The sequence below is a fragment of the Phalacrocorax carbo genome, chromosome 14, assembly GCF_963921805.1.
Source record: "Phalacrocorax carbo chromosome 14, bPhaCar2.1, whole genome shotgun sequence".
NCBI classification, from domain to species: Eukaryota; Metazoa; Chordata; class Aves; order Suliformes; family Phalacrocoracidae; genus Phalacrocorax; species Phalacrocorax carbo.
In genome coordinates this window covers 16,705,687-16,726,587 of record NC_087526.1, presented here as the reverse complement: position 1 = coordinate 16,726,587, position 20,901 = coordinate 16,705,687, and the positions used below count along the sequence as shown (strand labels likewise).

Genomic DNA, 20,901 nt, shown 5'->3' with positions numbered 1-20,901 from the left:
TGATCTTTGGAGAGCTCTCCCTTTCCAGCATCCTCAGTGTTGCCTGGGACCAACCTGGACTGGTGCCCCTGTGCCACCAGGCTCCCGTGATAGCACCAACACCCTTAGATTGGCAATGCTGCTGGCAGACACGGCCCTTTGGCCGTGTCCTAGGAGAGCTTGGCAACTCTGATACAGATGGGCACCAGAGAGGGTGGATCTGCTTGAGAAAAGGTGGAGCTGGTAAGCACTGGCTGGTCATGCCTGTCCTCAGCAGGTCGGGGATTCAGGCCCAGCTGCAAAGCCCACCTCCGGCTCTTATCCCATCACCTGACGGAGATGGCAGATCCCCACAGCTGCTCAATACATGCCTTTGAAGGAGGCTGATCCTGTCAGGTGTCTCTAACTTCCCTGAGTTTTTTGCGTGGACACAGCCTTCGCGGCCTTCATTTTGTGATGGCCAGTAAACTGCCCTCTCCTAGTCCCCGTTAGCCACTGAAACCCATTCCTTCCCCAAGTCTGAGCCTGGCTCGGCCCCTGCCTCGGCAGTGTCCTTCCTCAACAAGGTGCCAAGGACGGATTATACCTCAGGACAGATGAAAGTCCTCAGACAGCTAGAAAACAAAGTGCACCGGGACGGCGTGTGTGCCTCCGTGGCGAGGAGACAAGCAAGGTGCGCCCACGGCACCCGTACACACCAGGGGAGAAACGGGGGGACGAAGTATCAGATTGTAGTGGCTAAACTGCTAATTATCCTTTGCCAGTCTTGCAGAAAATCTGTTCTCTGTCTCTCATTCAGGCATAGCAATATGTGCTCTTGCTCTCTTGCTTTTTAAAGGGGTGCTTTATGTCTGAATAAAAGCAAAGGATGGTTAAATTGTGCTATTCAATGGGATGGAGACCAATTGTCCCACTCAGGGATTTTCCCTTCAGGCAGCAGTTTTGTCAATATTGTATTTGCTGGGCTGTACTCCACAGACACCCTGGGCTCAGTTTGCCCTGCCTGTATGTTTTAGCACTCAGCATAGGTGGGAATTGAGCTATCCAAGCTGCTTCTCCTTGTTCTTATGCTGTACTTTTCCTGTTGATGCCGACAGTTTTGCAAGAGCTTGAGAAACAAGATTTCATTTTGCTCTTATTCCTGGAGCAGAAACTCACAAGTGCCAGGGAAAGAAATCTAGAGATGTTGAACCACAACTTGAAATCCAGAGAGCTGGATTCAGGTCTGGCATGGCAGGAATAACCCAGCAGCCTTACTTCCATAAGAAAGTCCTGCCACTGAGATCAGAATCAATCCACTGAGTTTTAAAATGACATCTCCTCCTTGCTGCCCTCCGCTCCTGCACCAACTCTTAGGTTTCCAAACCTACACGTGCTACCCCAATTCTCTGCCTTCCCCAGAGTGGCTGCCTTTCCAGTAATTTAATGGTTTCCTTTTTCAGCCAACCTTGTCAATGCAAAGAGAAGTTTTTTCATTGCAGGATTAATCTCCCCAACTCCATTCTTCCCAAAGGCTTACACAGACATTAAAGAGGTAACTCTTTGCTGTCCGGCAGGCAGAAAGCCTCTCTGGCATCACCTGACTGAATTAAACAGAGACATCAAAAGAACCCGTCAAATTCAATGTGACCAGATGGCGAGTGGAAGTCAGAGAAGCACCGAGGCAGAGCAAAGACTCAGGCTGCTGCTGCAGCAGATTTAAAAAAGGACAAATCCCGTGGAGATTTTCCCCTTCAAGGGAAAAGAGGATGAAAGCACGAGGGTTCAAGCAGTCCTGAATATGCAGGATGCCACTGAGCAAGAGCGAGGCAGGACTGTGTGGCCGACTGGCCCTCGCTGCCCAGGCCGTGCCTGCTGTGCGTTTCCCACCGGAGGCACTCGGACCTGCGTCGTCATCAAACACGGCAGGTCCCTGCTGGGCCCAGGGGTCAGGGCTGGCTTATGCAAGCGGCACTGATGGGAGGCGTAATGTGCTTGGTGTCTTGCAGGAGAGCCAAGGCAGGCAGGGGCAGGTTCTGCAGGGCTCCCTGGGACCCTACAAGTGCTTTACTGGCCATGCTGGGCATATGACCCGCTCCCATGCACGTGCTTCGTTTCCACTCAGCTCAGCACAACACTCCAATTATAAACACACTTGATTCCCTTCCTGAATCGCGGCCACACTCCTATCCAATCCATCAGCCTGCAGGCAGGTTAGGTAGGCAACACAAAACTGCAGTAAATCCATAGAGCACACTGCCTTGATGTAAAACGTGAACTTATGTGAATATAAATCAGGCAAGCTCTGATACACAAGGTTGCTATGACAGGGATACTTCAGAGTGTTTCAGTTAATTAGTACTTAATTAACTTTAATGCCTCGAAAATCTCTACAAGCCACACAGGTTGGTCTGTACGTTGTCACTCATGGGTCCCCACCTGTTCAGGCAGCTCACCCCAGCCAATTTTTGTTTAAAGGGAAGCTGCAAACTGAAATGCATTATTAACTCGACCTCTATAATCCTCTCATCATGTCTCATGAGATGCTTTTTAATATCAAACCTTCCAAGATGAAACATATGGATACGCCGGGGATGAAAGGGAAGCTGTGTTTCAAGTGACTCTCTGAATGCCTGAGATCACCGACGGCTGGGGAAGCTGGGAGGGGTACGGCACAATGGGGAGGGGCGGCTGTGAGAGCCCAGGGCATCGCAGTGCGGGCAGTGCTTGGGGAGTGGAAACCAGCCCCTTCTACTGGGCTGGTGTGTGGTTCACGGATGTCCCTGCCAGGCTGCAGCTGGGGAGGCACAGGCAGGACCATGGGCGCTTGGAGATGGGCAAGCTGAGCCTTTTCAGAGGACTGGCACTGAAACAGGGGGTGTGATGAGGACAGTGCTGGATGGGGGCTCCCTACCCCCGTGGGAGCTGTGGGATCCTCAGAACAGGAGGGTGGCTCCCAACCAGAGCTTAGCGGTGTGAAACTGAGAGTCTTACTCTCCAGACTCCCGCTACACTTGCTGAAGCCACACAACCTCCTCTTGCCTTGCTGTTCCTGGGAGTGACTGTAGCTTGCAGCATCCATGCAAAGCCAGGTTGAGCCTTGCACAGCCAGAGGCATTTGATGCTGCATCAACAGCCCACCAGCCCCTGGACGGGAGGTTATGATCACCAGTAAGCAGCATGGGTGAAGGGAGGCATGAAGGATATTAAAGGATGAAGTGATCCTCCCCAATCTTTGTGCAGCTCTCAGTCACCACCATCCCAGAAGGCATCCTGCAGGCAGCTCCCAAGAGGGAAACCCAAGCTGGAATACAGAGGGAGAAGTCAGGAGAAGAACAAAGGAGAGATTAAAGGAGAAGAACAAAATCCTTCAGAAGGAGGGATTGCAACACAGTGGATGCAAATCCACCAGCTGGAGGCATGGCACAGCTCATCCTCCTTCTCTCCGTAACAGCACCCTGAGCCCTGAGGCAGCTCACTGCACCCCAGCAAGCTGGCTGCCCCCCAGGAGCAGATCTGGAAGAATATACAGCTTGACAAAATATTAGGACAAACCTCAAACATGGTGGCAGGAATTGCAGAGACCCATTTGGTTGATAGGAACTCCCAAATTTACAACAATTTTTCCAAAGAGGTCACTCTGTGACCACATGTGGTCACCATGGCAGACTGGGAGAGGTGGTGAGAGCCAGGCTCTCTGCTAGGCAGGCATGAAAACCCTGTCAGCATTGCTTTAGGGCACCCCATTAGCACACATTACTCAGTTAGCTTTATATCAAATATAAAAAAGCAGGAACAGCTGGAGATGGAATCTAATTTTCTGGGTGAAAATATGAATAAAATAGAATGTAGCTGCTGTGTGAATGAGTTTATCCACTGTCAAGCACTTGTTACGGCTCTGGCGTGGCGTGTCACATCGCAGAGGGTAGATGATGTTAACACGCTTTCCTCCCTGTCCATTCTCCTGCCACAGCCAAGTGTCTGCAGAAGAAAACAGCACCAAGCGCTGCCACCGTAGCTGCGGGCTTGCAGGTGTCTGAGGTAGACAGCACAAGTGTTTAATCACAGTCATTTCCAGTGAAGGATTCATTGACAGGCTAAGGACAAAACAGTGCTCTGTTGGCCTCTGGCTATCATGTCTCCTGCAAGCTGCCTTCCCCGAGCGCTTGCAAGAACGCTGCTGACCAGAAATTGTAGCTCAAGGGCCAACCGTCCTACCTTCCCCTGCACTCCCCAAGTTGTGTCCCTGGTCACCAAGCCAGGTGTGTTTGGCAGAAAGGAGAAGCCTCCACCGTGCCCAAGGTGGGACATGCAGAGGGTGCCGGGCGCTGCCCAGCCGCCTGCAGTGGGAGCACCGGGCACACAAGCTGGGTTAGCGCTCGGATGAGGGGCTACCACAAGACAGGGCGCAGAGGCGCTTCTGGTGGCCACCCTGAGCCAAAAGGGCATCCAGGGCAATCCAGGCAGGATTTCCTGATGGTTTCACACCAAGACTTGCACTCAGGGTCCGCACCAAGACCCTCCCAGCTGGGAAGGAGGACAGGCAGTACGAGCACACGGTTAGCTACACACCGTAGACCGGAGTGTCGGAAGCGCCCAGGTGGGGACATGGCACCAAGCTGTCAGCCTGCTGCAAGGCAGCTTGTTTGCAGGTGTGAGCCCAGAACGATCCTTCACTGGACAAAACAGGTCCTAATCCTATTTTTATGCTGTGGTAGTAAATGTGCCCTACAATACCCAGTGTGGCTTTTACAGGGAAAAAGACATTGCACACTGAAAAGGCAAAAAAACCCCACCCTGAGTACGGCAGCTGAATTGATACAAGGACAGGAGAGGATGACTTATGGGCAGAGACTAAGGGAATATAATTTGTATAGCCTAGAAAGATGATGCCTGAGGGGGAACATGATAACACTATATAAATATCTAAAGGGCAGTTGTATGAAGAAGGGGAAGAAGTGACGCATGCACCAGTCGTGGGAGTGATGTGATGGACCGAAGAAGGGAACAGTTTCCCAAGGGAGCACGGCGGGCTGTTACAGCCTGGTGGGCAGAGAGCAGAACAGTGTGCCCTGAGCCCGCACGTGGCTTCCAGCCATGGCCAGGGCTGGAGCAAGGAGGATTGGGAAGGAGCAGCCTGGTACAAGCAGCAAGGGAGGCATTCATGGCTCTTGCGTGGGATGAGCGTTGCTGCACTGCATGGGGGGTCGGGGCGGTACCTGCCCCTGTACCTGCCCATACAGCAGCTGGTGACCCAGCACACCTGAGCTGCGTTAGCACTGGGCATATTAGCACAGGCACTTCTCCTGCTGGCTCCGCGCACTTGCTTTGCAGCACAGAGCTCTCATACAGCGCTCTGTGTTCAGGCAGAGCCAGACCTCTTCTATTCCCTCTGCTATCTCAGCTTTCCAAAGGGTGCCCGAGGACCAAGGCATCCGAACCCCCTGGGCACAGCATGCCCAGAGCCTCCCTGCAAAATTTCAGCCTCAGGCTGACTTGCTTCTGCCTTGGCCATTAAGAAACCCACCTAGGCAGCCCTGGGCTGGGGTCTCTTTTTGGGTGCTTTTGGAGCAATGAAGATGACATCTCTGAGGCTGTTTGAGAAGACCTGAACTGCAGTGGTCCCAAAATGGAGAAAGGAGTGAGGTACATTGACGTCTGTGTTCCTGCCCCTTTCCCTGCTCTTCCTTGCAAATTTGGGTTGCTTTTTACAATCACATTTGCTGCTTCTTCAGAAAAAAAGATTTTCTCTCTGCCGTTGCCATGTGAAAAACCCACACAAACAACAGGAAAAACTGGCTACCTCTACACAGAGCCCAGCACAGTGACTGCAGAGCGACTGTCACACAGGCAGCAGCCTAAAAAAACAGGGAGAAAAATAGATTTTTTCCCTTCAGCCCTTTCAGACACATGACTCGGAGACTTATTATAGTAATAACAGGCAAAAGATTTTTTCAGAGGAGAGGCTGGTCTCCATTTGTTTCTTCCTTACATTGATGAAGTCCCTTCACCAATTTAAATGGGGCAGATTCTGCTTTCAGCTGCCCTCATTTAGAGCTAAGCAGCTGTTCAGTAACGAACCTCCCCGATGTCAGGAATCCCTCAGATTTGGGTCCTTACAGTGAGGGAAGCCCACGCCGTAGGGCAGAGCTTTTGCGAGATGGTGTTCAGTTAAACCTACCATTAATTGCTCTCTACCTATTAGAGCTAATTTGCTTGGCTCGGAGCCCGGAGCATTCTTCACAAACCACCAGTTTACCAAACAACGTGGCGCAAAACGCAAAAGTCGTGTGTGCTGGCACCGGCGGCTCTCCTCCTCCAGTGAGCTGCCCAGAGGACACAGACGAGGTTTCACCATTCACATCCACCACCCTCAAAGCTTGGGGAATGACCGTGGAGGCACATCGCCGGGAGGCAGGAGCTCTAGCAGAAAATAAGCCTTTTGGGTGATTGTCCTTGTATTCACTTATGTCCAAAGGGCTTAAAACAAGAGCATGTTTGTATCTGCACGCTTTCAAGTGCACCTGTAATTACCCAAGTTACTAGGAGTAGATGAATCTGAGATGCTGACACTCCATTGAAGCACCTTACGCTTTAATTCCTGCCCAGCCAGCTGTGGGTTGTCATGGAGACTACATTTGCCACCCATTTTTCACCCTTTTGAATAACCCAGGCTAGCAAGGCCTTTCCTGTTTTGGTGTGCCCCCAGCCCAGATTTTGCTCTCCCCTCTTTTCTTTTATGCCAGGAAAGTGGGTGACTCCCTCTGGAGGTGCCACCAAGGTCTGCCCAAGCCAGCCCTGCTGACCTCAGGCTGGAGGGGACCCAGGGCGTTTTGTGCCTGAAAGGTACTTCAGCCCTGGTGGGCTTGAAGCAGCAGTGGGTATTGGCCCAGGAGCAGAGATGTTCTGTGCTGAAGTTATCTTGCTTCATACCAACAGCTATTCTGGATTTCCGTCACTAATCAGGAGCAGACCCATGCCCAACATTGCTAGGGCTGAAATCAATGTCGTTCTGGGCTAGACTAGTCCCTTCCCCATCTGAGACTTTATGTAATGGTCTCCATATGGATTCTCCCTACACCTTCTGCCTAGAGCTCAATGACTACGAACAGCCAGTTGTCTGCTGGGCTGCATCTGTGGTGCAGACATCTGGCAGGATCCTCACTGAGGTGAGGGATTTGAAGGGATGCTCAGCTCAGGCAGCGCCAGCAAGTCAGGAAATGCTCTGTTCACTGCTACAGACCTGCCTTGCAGGATCCACCTTCCTTATTTCCTGACACAGAGTTACAAGACCTGTCTGGGCTCTCGGCTATCCTGGCTTCACCACTGGGACAGGCGTCAGAGGAAGGGCAGCGCAGGAGGGCGTTCGCCTTCCCTGGTTCTGTGCTTCCAGCCGCTTGCGCAGCACTACTTCGCCTGGGGTGCAGGTGGGGCCATCGCAGTCCCAGAAGAGAGCAGGTCTGGGAGGCTGAGAGCTGGCAGTGTTGCCCACATGCGTGCACACACCACTCACAGGGGAAAGACAGAGATTAAATTCATGACATCTCTTAAGTGCAGCAACCCAGCAAGGCAGAGGAAGCCTGGTGCCTCGCACCCAGGGATGGCAGAGAGGCGGCCAGTGTCCTTCCCATGGGCGAATGCCACTCGCTGTGTGACCCTGAGCCAGCCTCAGCTATCCACACTTCTCTCAGCGTGCCTCAGTTTCCCTTTTGCCCTGCTGAACTGGCTTGCAGGAGGACTGTCAAGCTCACTTCACTCATCCCTAGATAGCCTTTGAAACCCTGGGACAGGAGGTGCTGCTGAGGCAGTGTATTCTGTGTACTGCTGAATGACAGCCTTAGGCTGACTCTATTTCCAGCAGCCAGGGAAGGGGGAGAGCATCTCAGCGCCTGGGCAAGGCAGACAATTTACAGCCCGATGCTAAAAAGAACAACAGTGACAACAAAGAGATCCCAGGGCAAGCGTCACTCTTCATTTAATCCTGATGGATCTATTCTAGCAAAGCAGTGGATAAAGTGGGCTGCGAACATGTGTATGTTTCCCTGGGCCATTCTCAGACATCTTTGGTTTCATGATTCAGAACTGTTTCCCCATACTGCCCTTGCTCTCCAGCCTGAGCGGCGCTCCTCCGTGGACAGAGAGCCACAGGCGGACGCACCAGCCAGTGCACAGGCTCACACCCCACCGCCAGAATGAAACCGGACCCGTTCAGCACATTTCTCTGAGGCCTGTTTAAAGGATCACTGAATGAGTGGAGACTTTTCAAAGGATGCTTGGAGGTTTGGAGCCCGATCCCACACCGGGGAATCATCAGTGGCTGAAGCAAAAGCTGGACCTACAACATCTTTCTTGGTAGCCCATGAAGGCTTCACCACCTCATTCTCCAGAGCCACATTGCTTTCCTTTATTACTTCTCCCACACTTTGATTCTAGGTCTTTCAATTAAACTGAAAAAAGAGAGGGGAGCTAGTGATCGTAGGTGATCCGCAAACCCTTTTGCTGTCCTGGAGGGCGCTGGGAGCTGGTCTGAGGGGCTGTGGGTGTTTGCTGCTCAGCCAGGGCAGGCCATGGGAGATCAGGTCCATGCATGGTGGAACAGGCACATTTGTAATAGTCAGGAGCTGGGCGTGCAGGGGGAGAGGGCAGGGGGAGCCGCAGGCAGGCAGAACCACATTGGTGGTGATGAGGTAGACCTGTACAAGAGCAGGCTGCTTGGTAAGGTTCCACCTTACCACACTGGAGACAGAAGTGCTGTAGAAGAAAGGTGTTAGACCCAAGGAAGGGCCAAGACAGCCAGAGGAGCCCTTCCAGGGTGGCCAAAGACCCAGACAAAATCACTTCTCCAGGGCAGTCTGCCCTGGCTTCTGCAGCAGACATCAGCCTGGAGAAGTGGGACAGGCATCTGCCCAGATGTCTCCTGGATCAAGAATGTTTTAACCTGATCTCAGGCTCTCAGGCCTGTCCTGAGACACAGGCAGGAGCCCTTTGGTGTGCCTGACAGGAGGCCAGAAGGTGCTCACCACAGCCAGGGAAACACGAAACTGGCCAAGATCAGAAACCACCTTCCAGCCCAACCTGGCATTTGGCTCAGTGGCAACGGTTATGTGTTGCAGCCCCAGCCCTGGGAAGAGCCTTCCAGCCCCCCTCCCGGACTTATCTGCACTGAGCATGCACAGCGTGCTGGCAAAAGGGTGCTGGCCACCAGTGAGCCCTCCCCAACCCTCAGCACAGGGTGCTCACCCGCCCCCAGGGCCATGGGACTTTGGCCACAGCACTGCTGGGAGTTGGGCTTCTTCTGGGCTTTTACTGCCAGTGCACTTCACATCACTGTGGAGCTATGGAGAAGCAAACAAGCTCCAGGAGAAAGCCAGGAAAAAAATACCATATATGCCTGCCCTGGACAGTGGGAAGCGAGCACTGCAGAGGTGCAGACGGCAGCTGGCATGTCTGAAGTGGACCAGGATGGCCTAGAAGGACTGTGCCAGTCAGTGGATCGAGGTCAGGACCATGGAAGAAGAATGAACAGAAGCAGCTCCACCTCTTCCCTGCAATGAGGGAGCCTACCCTTTTCACCTCTGGGTCCTCCCCCGCCCCAGTGAAAGCTCACACTGGAGAGCAGGGAGTAGGGCTCCCAGTCCGGCGGGAGCAGCGCTTTGCCCCTGCCTGGCTGCGGCTGCGTGGCACTGCGCGGTGGGGAGCAGAGGTGCCGCCTGCACCCGGGCACATCTCTGCAACCCCCCCATTGCTCAGCCTGGGCAGAGGGAGGCACCAGCTCCCACCTCCTCCGTGGTGCCAAGAGGGATCTGTTAATTTCCTACCTTTGTTTCCTTCGCTCACTCCCTCCACGGCTCCAGCACCCTCTGCCAGCTGGGCGCTAATCACAACATGTCCTGCTCCTTTCTGTCCCCAAGCCTAGCCCAGACCTTGCTGTTTACAGAGACTGAGCAAAGTTGAGTGCAGAGGGGAGTGGTAAATGCAGGCAGGCATTTGCAGAGCTGTGGCCAGGAGGGTCTGTTTGAACATCTAATTAGATCACAGCAAACCTCCTGAATGGCAAAGCTACAGCCCTGTCGCCCCCTCGAGACACTGGGCCATGCCCGGATTGCTGTCTGATTCTGAGCCACATAATTCACCGTAATCCTCAAAACTGACTCAAGCAATGAGGTTCATTGCACAGCTCACTGGATTTAATCCACCACTCCAGTGGTGCTAACGAAGCTAACGGCATAGGCAGAGAAGGAACACATGTATAGCTAGGAGGCAGATATTAAGCATTAATCTAACCATATGCTTTCAACCCACTTTACTCTTCCACCCTCACCCCAGTGCCCTTTCGCAGCACTGGGGGAGACCAAAACCGGCAGGAAGAAAGAGGAAGGGCAGAAGGCTGTCCCCTTGGATGGGTAATCATGAGTGCTTGCGCAGTGGTTTGGGTCAGAGCCGTGGACAGGGCAGGGCTCGGTGGGGCCAGGGGCACCAAGCAGGAATGGAATGGAGATACTGGGTGAGGGGAGGGAATAGCTCTTGGTCAGAGATGTGGCACCTGCTCTCATTTCTAGATGCAGCCCGTCTACCCCAACCTAGCACGCTGAGATAGGCTGACACGACACCAAAGTTTGTGTGTGTGCAGCGTTCTAGTAACACTCCCTTCCTAACATCCTCCCTCCCACCCGGCACTGCCCCGTTCTGTCACCATCAGTGACATTCGCCAGGGGTGCAGCGTAGCCCCAGAGCGTCATGCTCCCCTTAGGAACACCAGCTGGTCTCCATCTCACCCGTGGCCTCAAACCAAAGGAGCAAGAGGCAGCTGCAGGCAGAGGGCAAAGACCAGGACTTAGAGGCACACTCACCTATCTTGGGGAGACCAGAGGTGCATCTGCAGGATGGAGACAGGCCTGCCAGTCTGCCCAGGTACCCGACATGCATTCCTACAAGGGGTACCACAAGTGGCACCCACTTTCCTGCCAGTTTTCACCTGTGGACAGCTGGAGATGGGCTTCATTACACCTGCGCAGAGCACCCAGCACAGTGCGGGGCAGAGCTGCTGTGCATGACGTTGCGCTCCCCTGCTGGGGTATCACCGCCGGCCTTCAGGTGGCTGGTGTGTAATGGGAGAGGGAAGGTGAGGAAGACCCTAAAGGCCACTCCACAGCCTGTCAGCCCTGCACTGGGCAGGGTGCTGGATGGGAGGAGGCAGGACTGTTTTCAGAGAGGTTTCTGGAGATCAGAGAACTTGGGGGAGGATGGGTGTTCTGTTAGTGAGCAAAGGGAAGACTGTCCTATCTCTCCTGGGAGGCTGGCAGGATGAGCCCAAGCACACGCAGCTGCTTCTGCCTCTGTGCTGGGGAGAGAGCAGCTCTGGAGAGCCAGGGACATAGCTACCCCCGAGCCGGGAATGGCCTTCTCAGCTTTAGCAGTTGTTGAAAAGGGACTTGAGCCACCAGCCAGTAACCAAATTCCTCATGCCCTTCAGCCCTCAAAGCCTGGCCAGTGCCTCTGCCATGCCGGCTGCAGGAAGCAAACCCTGCCACTGCTGCCTTTAGTATCTGTCAGCAGGGAAAGGTGCTCTGCAGAGGCAAAGGCATTCAGAGCCCAAATTAGCTGCACTGGGCTCAATCTGAGATTTTTGACAGCGGATGCCAAATTTATTTCCAAACGTACTCTGGAAATGCCACTGTGCTGGTCGGAAGGAATCGGGTACATGCTCCCTTTTAAATAGAACGAAGCATATGGGAGGAGGATGATTAGATTGCTTCCAAGCTGCCAAATTTCTTTGCTGCAGCTAAAAATCTTCCCCAAAATGTCCCAGCCCACAGTGTTTCTGAGCACTGAAGTCTGCGCCGAGACTTTTCCATTGACAGTTGTGCTCTAAGCAAGAAAACACATCCCTCCAATGAGGTCCCAGGTGGTCCCAGCTCTCAAGAGGCTGGGGGGGGTCTTTTGCTTCCCTTTGCAAGTCAGACCAACTCCTCCTCTCCTGAGACCCTACCCTAGGGAGGGCGTAGAGTTTCCTTCTCCCTTTTGCTCTGACAAAAAGCAATGATCTCAGACCATCCCCTCTCCTCTCTTGTTTCTAGCACAGCACCTGCCTGTTCAGGGCAGAGCCTAACTCAGGGAGGAACCATCTCCCTACCAGAGACTGGACGGCATCCCCCTAATCGCAGCCATGCAGATCCTGCATGATCCTAAGCCTGAGCTGCCCTCTTCCCAGCTCACACAAACACTCAGCACACCCCAGTACAGAGGGGCAAAAGCAACGCAGCAGCCATTTGCAAACCAAGAGGGGCGCAGTGAAAGCCCCTTTAGATCCTGGAAGATAAACCCCCCGGGCTTTCACAGTATGGCTTGCTTCCTTCAGTGTCTTCAGCAGCTGGGACTCCAGTGCTACCAGCTGCAGGCAGCGGGTCCCTTGCAGGCAATGCTCTGGCGCTTCAAGGTGACAGCTCAGGACAGAGAAGTGCTCCCTCTGCTCTCACTGCCCAGAGGTGGGATTCATGCCCCACATTCAGCTGGGTATTGAGGGAATGAGGGTGAGAAGAGAGATGGGGACGTGCTCTGGGGCTCGTTAGTTAACACTGCAGAAGTGATGCCTGTCCCACTCAGGCTCAGGGGCGCCTGGAGCCAAGTAACTACAGCATTTGCCCTGCAGATAATCCCCAGGTTCACCCTCAGTCCGGGGGAAGCAATGTAAGCCACCACAGCCCACTTTTTCCAGGGTGGTCAGCAGCCCAAAGTGCAAAGTAGCAGCACTGTGATGCCCGTCATGACAACCCCAGTGAAGGGGTTACTCTGGGATCAGCCAGACCTTTCCTGCCCCGCTGAGAGGCTGAGGACACACATAGCTATTCTGTGCTTGGCAGGGGCTTTCCTTCTTTCTGTAGGCAATGCTAAAGCTTCACCAGGGAGCACAGAGCATGGTGGCCTTCCCAGGAGAGGACACATGGTCAGCACTGGCTTCCAAATCTGGGGATTGTGCCCCCTCCCACATAGCCAGCTTGAATTTCTGCCAGCCCAGTGTGGGGGACAGACAAAACCAAGCACACGCTGTCTCTTCAAAACCAGCCTCCACCAGCCATCCCGGTTTTCCAGCAAGAAAGCAAAGTATGCCCAGATCTGAGGGGAGCAGGACCAGTGTCCTCCCTGCTGGTGCAAGACTAACCTGTGACACCTCTGAGTCATCGGGCCCCTCTCTCCATTGCCAAAACATCCACCCACTTTCTCTAGTAACACACCGATCTGCTGGAACACCGACACAAAAATCTCACTGTCTCGTATCTGCTTCTACCCACTCTATAGTGCTTTCGGTGTCCAGGACTCCAAGGAAGGCACCGAGTGAAGCCAGCAGTCCTGTCCCTGCTCAGTGGACTGGGAAAATAAAACATATTACAAGGAGGCAGCAAGCCCCAAACCAGCTGAGAGCAGCGCTTCATCATCTCCATGGTCCCCAGGGAAGCGCTCACTCTCCGGGGCACGCTGCCTCAGAGGGTCCCAGCAGCAGTGCCGTAAGTCCACCGGCAGGCTCAGGGTCCCAGAGCCAGGAACTGGCCCAGAACATGCTGTGAGATGGCCGAGCCCAGAGGGCACGAGCAGGAGGACTGTTGAGCCCAGGCAGTTAAAGAAAAGTGGCACAGCTGCTCCCAGCTCTGCTTTCAGCCCACACGCTGCTGAGTGGCGGGTGGGAGGTTTTTCTCTGCATTGCAAATCCCTTCTTATTCGAGTGCTGCAATGCTGCTTGGAAGGAAAACAACCACTCCTGAGAGAGAGCAAAGGAGCCCAGCACAGGACCGGCACCTTCTCCTGCCCAAGGCAGGTCCTGGAACTGGCCCAGGGAGAGCCTGGCTCTGTAGATAAAGCTAAAGGTTCCCTAGCAGACAGCCTGGCTGGGAGCAGGAACCATCCATTCCCATTTTCCTGTGCTTGTTCCTGGCACAGATAGACCCGGCTGAGCTCTCTCTTCAAACCTGGGAAGCGGGAGGAGAGGAGGAGAAGGCAGAGGGAAGAAGGCTTCCAGGTCTGCGGAGGCTGGCTGGCAGCAGAACAAGAGCTGTGAGAAATGGTGGGAGCAAAGTGCTCACAGCGTGTGGCTGCAGCCCCTTTGCAGCGTGGGCCAGAGTGCTTCTGGGAGGGTGTTAGTGACAGGCAGATGCACAGGCAGTGTGCAGCAGTGTCCCCTGTGCCTCCCGTGCAGCCCCTCTGCCAGGCCAGCTGGAGGACCCAGGCTGGGAGAAAACTGGACAGGGGGGATTTGTTCCCTTTTTGGCATATGGTGTTGGGCAAGCTGCTCGCTTCTGCCTGGTTTTTACAGGGAGGTGTGCTCTGGGTCCCAAGGAACGTGGCTGCCCCTTTCCTGGAGGAGTGATTTTATGCTGCGAGCTGTTCAGGTTACTCATGATCCCAACCTATAGATGCATCTCCACATGCGCACATCTCCAAGACCCAGCAGCTGCTTCACACACCCAACGGCAAGTTCTCTTGCTGGACATGCAGCACTACGGGCTATGAAGATCTTTTGGGAATCCACAGGAAGACAATCCCCATGTTTGCTGGTGAGCAAGTTCCCCCATCACCAAGTTTTTGGGAGCCACCTTACTCAACGTTTGCCACCACTATCCAGGGAGAGAGGTTATTTTTGTGCTCCTTAGCACAGGTGTTCAGGGATAGTGTCCGCAGGTCCTTTACAGGTGACAAGCCTTCAGGGGGGTTCAGCCCCTGGGTGATGAAGGGGACAGGAGCACTGTGGAGCTGAGGTTCAATAAATGTGCAGGGGGCTTTCTATAGAGAAAGCCCATTTGAACCAGGGAGCCTCTCCTGAGGAAGGAATGCTGCCTCCAAAAGCCATGACTCATCCTCCCTCTAGGCTCTTGGAAACCAAGCAAAGGGGGATGGATTGAGCAAGGTGGTGCTCTCAGGAGGGCTCTTGCCAAGGTACGGAAAATGCCTGCACCCTTGGTCCAGCCTGCTTGCTCCTAATGGGACTATTCATGCTGATGAGAGCTTAGGAGGAGAAAGGAAAGAATAAAAATAGAAAACTCTAAAAACACGGGACAGCGATCCCTGGCAGCAGAGAGCCATCACTGGGGCAGGGTCCTGGGGCTGGATTTCATGCACCAAGACTTGCACCACAGGGACGTGTGGGGTCAGGATTCACCTGCCCTTGGCCAAGTTAGCCCTGCAGGTCTGCCTCTGAGTCCCATCCTCCCCACCACAGCATCCACCTGTTCACCCCTCTGAATTTATTCAGCTCAACTTTTTAGAACAAACCATTCAACTGTCCGTCCATCCACCTGGCTGTCTGTCCTTCTATGGTTTTCTCTTTTATCTACATACAACCCAAATCCACCAGCTGTCTGGATTGCTATTTATCAAGGAAGGTAGCCAGGCAACTATTGGGATCTCCATTTATTAACTCCAGTATGTGCCTGTGGGTTTCTCTACAGGGAAGAAGGTGTACTCTACTTTTGTGCCAGCCAGAAGATGGATCTGCAGAGGTCTGAGCACTGACACTGCTTTGAAAATATATGGCCTGGAGCAATAGACACCAAGTCTTAAAATCTGTCCTTTGCTTTTCTTCAGTCTCTAAGCAAGCAAGCTTCCAGAAGGAGTACAGATGTCTCCACCGGGAGCCTGTGGTGTGTAAAAAGCAAAACAATCCCACAAGCTCACCACATACAAATGTGGAAGCTGACTGCAAGCAGGCCAGACCTCTTCCCTTTGACAGAAGGGCTGGAGCCTGCAAGTCAGGTGCTAGGTTTCGTGGCTTAATGTTATTCATGTCCTGTGCTAGCAACTCTCCAGGCTGAACACAAGCTCAGAGCAGTCCCTGCCAGCCAGCCCTCATCCCTACAGAAACACCACTGCTCCCGGCTGCACCGAACACTTTGGGCAAGATAGATCCTCAGCCGTGCTTCATTACAGGTGTGCTCAGGGAATACGTTCATCTCTCAGAAGGAAATCTAGAAAGTATGGGACAGGTGTTGGGCTGAACAGTGTAATTACTCGCCATCCCATCCTCTTCCACCAATTCCTTCTGTACTCAAGAAAGCAAGATGTTGTAGGCAAGCAGGGCCCTATCCCTTCCCAAACAGGCTGGACCCGGGCTTTAAACCAAGCCCTGAGGTAATCCTGCTCCATTTTACTGGCTCTGCCTGCAGCACAGGTCAATAAGCAATGCCGGGGCCTTAGGTCAAGCTTCTCTTTAACATACAAAAGGCTGTTAGGTGTAAGAAGTCCTCAGCTGCCTCTTCTCAGAGCTCTGTGATCTTTAATCAGTCTCACTCCTTCGTTTTTAATTTCAGATTCTTTCCCCCAATGCACAAAGGTTCTGCCATCCCGCTCCTGCAGACCAGCAGCTCCCTCTAGCCACACGGGCAAATCCTGGCAGAAGCACAGCAAATACATCCCTGCACCCTGGCCTCCCCCAGCTGGGGCTATTTTTCACCTCCAGACACAAAGTCAGAGCACGGCGTGGTTTATGCCATTATCCAGCAGAGACAGCAGCCGGCCCAGAGGCCTCTGTGCACAGACACAAGGTAGCAAAGGGATGGGGGCTTCTAGTGCAAGCCTTCGTTCTCCTTTCAGTTAACTTGGTTTCTCACAATTGATAGGCAGCAGGAGGGCTACCGCGATACAGCCACATCTCTGGTGGAAGGGGTTGCTTTGGTTCCAGACTCGCCGGGCAGGAACCCTGGTGAGATCACAGCCTTGATCAGACGTATGGAAAGAGACAGGCAGTCACACCTGCATTTTCTGGTACTTTCAAGAAGGATAATGAAAGCAGAAGTCCTGACCCTGATAAGAACTCAAGTCCCCTTCCTGAAGACACTTTCCACTGAGCACCCTGTGCAGAAACTGCAAGAAGGTCTCTGCTTAAGACAGCCATGAGCAAAATCCTGTGTCTCGAAGGTGCTGAAGCATCCAGCTGCTCTCAGCCAGGTGCCAGGAGGGGTTTGGGGCCTCCTTGGCACAGAGTGAGCAGATGGAGGCGAGCAGCTCCGTGCTCTGCTCAGTGGCTCCATCCCCACCTGTGTGGGGTTGTCGTGCCAAGGGTTGCTCCTGGGGAGCTTGGCTGGGAGCGGGCATGCACCAGGCCTGGCTCTGCACAAGTGTCCTCTCCAGGGCTGGGAAAAATGACCAACCGCAAAACCCAGCAAGGCTGCCAGCCTGGCCTGGTGGTGAGGGGGCACCTCGGTGCTGGGAGGAGTCGGAGGGAGAGGCTGGCCCTTCATTTCCAGCCTGCCCCCACAACATGGGAGGGCAGAGGCAGCCAGAGGTGGCTTGTATCAATGAAGGATAATGCTTCCCACTGCTGTGTTCTGCTCCTGCAGTGTGTCCTTCACAGTGGGAAGGGCAGCTCTAGCAACAGGGAGATGCCCACTGCTCCTCCCTCCTGAGCATCACTGAATCATCACCCTGGATGCCAACCCACTGCCTGGCCATGCTACAGACGATGCAGGAAGCCAGTCCAGCTGTGCAGCTGTGCATCGCCCCAGCCAGGCTCTCCTGAGCTCTGCCACCCACCTCCTGGGACCTGCTGCATGCTGGCACCCCCCCTGCAGACCAACACACTGTGCAGCCACAGCATCCTTGGCCCTGACTCGAGCCCTCAGGAACACGAGCAGGGCTTTTCTCCTCTCACATCCAGGTCAGAGAGGAAGAACCAGGCCTGTCTCTGCCCTCACGACACAGCTTCCCCAAGGTGCCAGGCAGGGGCCGAGGGCACCCAGCAGCCTCAGGCATGGCTTATCCCCCCCGGCCTGCTCAGCAACCCACTGCAGGCGGAACTGTGGTTGCCTGGGCACGGTGGGGGTCAGGCTGCAAGTCCCCCATCTCAAGCACTCCTGCCCTGTGCCAGAGCACCTGGCACATGCCTCTTGCCTCCCAGCAGCTCCCACAGCAGCAGTGTGGGAGCTGGGCTTGGCACCAGCGTCGCAATTCACCTTCCAATTTCCAAGGAGCTACAACGTGCCAACAGACCGCCAGGGAGGACCATTCCTCCCCGTCACTGCCTCTCTGCTCAGGAACTACGAAAAAGGCTACGCACATGCGTGCTGGAGGTATAAGTGGATTTTTTTTCCTCACCCTTTCCTTACAAAATAGAAAAGGGAAAAAAAAAAAAGGAAAAAAATAGCAAAATAAAGCAAACCCAACGACTCCAATTTCTCTCTTAATGAATAAACGAAATGCATCCCAAGAGGTAATTAAGTGCTTCAAACCAAACATGTGTCACCTACATAAAAAAAAGAACCCAGAGAGAAATCAGGCAACTGGAATTAAGGCAACGAGACAGATGGACAGTTTCTGGGGAGTGGGGAAGCAGGGAAGGCCAGCCAGCGAGGGCCCTGCTCCTGCTGCCCAGTGCTCTCGCAGCAGGGGACTGGGGCTGGTGCTCTCACCGTGTCACGTGGGTCCTGTGGCAGTCCCACCAGTGTGGAGGCCTCCCAGCGCCCAGGGGTGTTGCCAGTGGTTTCTCCCACCCTAAGGACACCACTGTCCCCCATGCAACTGTTCGCCTTTGTGCCCCATGGGGCCTGTGACCATTTGTTTAGAGGTCTCCTTTCCCAAATCAGACACCAAGCTTTGTCTCACCTCTCCTGCTGGATGTAACCTCCAGGAAATACCCAAGACCAACTGATTTAATTTCCTTCTGGCCCTTTCCCTGTCCTTGACGCTACAGTGTGTGGGAGCTGCCTGGAGTGTCACTGTGTCTCAATCCTCACCAAACCACGTGCTCAGTTTGCATTGGTAGGGTTTGCTGTTTGTGCATGTGCTGTTCAGGGGTAAGGCTGGAGAAGGTCTTTTCTGCAGTGCAGAAGAGGATGCTGTTGCAGTTGGGCATGACCTCAGTCCTCAATCCAACACAGTAGCCCCCCCAGATGCACAGCCCATGCATGTATGCCCAGCCTTCATCCTCATCCCCAAATCCCTCTGAGGCCACTACACCACTAGTCAGAGCCTCAGTGTTAAGGAGAAACCTCCATGTATGCCAGCCTGCAGAAAACCACATACCTCTTCTTTCTCAATGACCCCAGAAGGCTACAAAGACAATCTTTTAATTGGCCCAGAGGGTGGGCAAAAATATCAACTTGATTAAAAACCATAATGGATTTTCCTGTGACAACAATTCAGGTTTTAGTAGCTGCTGTACTGAGAAAGCCACATGCTGTGAGGGTCATGAGCTCCCCGGCACCCTGTGCTCTTTGGAGAAGCCATTATTTACTTCTAAGTGCTGTCAGGGACAGGACAGGGCACCCACACCAGCCCCTGCACTGTCTCCCACCCCTTGGGGTCCCACAGCTGCTTTCTGTTGACCAAGGCTCCAGGGCTGTGAAGAAAAAATCCCCTGACACTGTCTTGATGATTATTGGATTTTATGACCATCTTCTCCCTTTGGGAGGCCAAATCAATACCTTTTGAAAGTTTGGGTTTGGCTGAGCTGCTGACGGAGCCAGTGTCACATCCTGGGACATGGCAGGAGATCGTTCCTGACATGGGGAAGGTATGTGATTTATTCCTCCGTAGGTTTGCCCTGCCTATTCACTGCCTCTCAAGTTTCTGCTGCTTTCAGAACAAGTTCCTTCCCAGTGGACCTTAGCAGTTACGACAACACTCATTGAATCCAGGGCCCTGCTCTTGGCACAAGCTCATCTCTCTCCTTGGGGGCTGCAGCTGATCCCTGCAGAAGCCTCTTTCTCTGGCTCACTGGAGGGGGTCAAGCATCTGCATCCTCCCCTTGCCCACCTAGACTGCAGCAAGTCAGGGACCTTGGGGACCACCACATGTGTAGCTGAACTAACAGTCATGGGCTAACAGCAGAAAGCAGAAGAAAAACCACAGTGAGGGGCAGCCCCATAGACCTCACTGCACCTGCCCCTTTTGGGTGTAGGTGTCTCCTGGGCCTGCTTGATGCTTGGCTCATGGCTGGCCTGGTCTCCAGGGCCTCTGACCTGAGTCACAGCAAAAGCCTGGATGCTCCTGTGCTCTGGCATCACTCCACCCGCTGCCCGGCATCACAGGCATCACCCGGAGCGGACACCATCACAGCTCTCCCTGCCCCCAGACACACCCGTAGCAGAGTCCACCACCTACCCTCTGCCCCAGGCCACTGGGGCCATGCCAGCACCTCATATCAGCTCATCTGTGCACCCCAGACAGCCCCCCATCTCTCCCTACCCTGCCAGCAGTACCTCTCCTCCTTTGCTGCAACTCAGTGCTCAGGCTTTTTTTTCGCTTTGCAGGGCAACAGCATCCCAAAGAGAGAGGAAAGCCCACAGTTTTCCAACACCCACAGGGTTTTTTGCTTTTTGTCCCATGGAAACCCCATGGAGCAGGACTGTGACTCCTCAGGGGTCCTGCCTCAGGCCCTGCCTTGCCCGCAGTGCACGGAGCACTCACAGTCTGGACGCTGCTCTCTGAGGTGACTCTTCTGCCAGGATGCTGCTGTCATTCGTGAGCTAGAGGATGCTGGCGGTCCATGCGCTGGCTGCAGGGTGGGCAGAGCCAGGCGGCAGATCTGTGACCGTGCTCACCAGGCTCCTTGGGCTGAGGAGGGGAAAGACAAGGGTGAGTCCAGGGAGGCACGGATTAACCCCAGTCCCTTCCCCACCACGAAAAAGTCATCCTCTGCTAGTCTTCCCCTGCCCCAGGTCCCTTCAGGCCCACCCAGTGAGGGAGGGATCCAGCAGAGATGCTCCTCCTCCAGAGTACCCAGACCCCAGATGTATCACCACCTGTCAGGTCCAGAGCACACCTGTACCCAGCATCTCACACAGGCACTCCTCTCCACCAGCCTTCCCCAGCTCCCTGGGTGGCCCTGCCTTCCCTGGGAACACACCGAGCAGGGCTGACCCACGGGGCACCCATCAGAAGGACTCGGAAAGCCTTTGCAGGGAGCCACCCATGCAGAGAAGAGAGGTCTCAGCTCCCCAGTCCCTCAGCAGAGCAAGA

The 20,901-nt window shown here is 54.1% G+C and overlaps 1 protein-coding gene across 4 annotated transcripts in view; it reads right to left on the bottom strand.

Annotated features, from left to right (window-relative positions):
- Positions 1-20,496, bottom strand: part of DLGAP4 (DLG associated protein 4) — a 152,571-nt gene extending 132,075 nt beyond the window's left edge. For all 4 annotated transcript variants that reach the window (XM_064465056.1, XM_064465060.1, XM_064465055.1 and 1 more), the window contains exon 1: positions 20,350-20,496. The gene's annotated coding sequence lies outside the window, so the exon portion shown is untranslated. The remainder of the gene's footprint in view (positions 1-20,349) is intronic.
- Between the last annotated feature and the right edge of the window lie 405 nt (positions 20,497-20,901).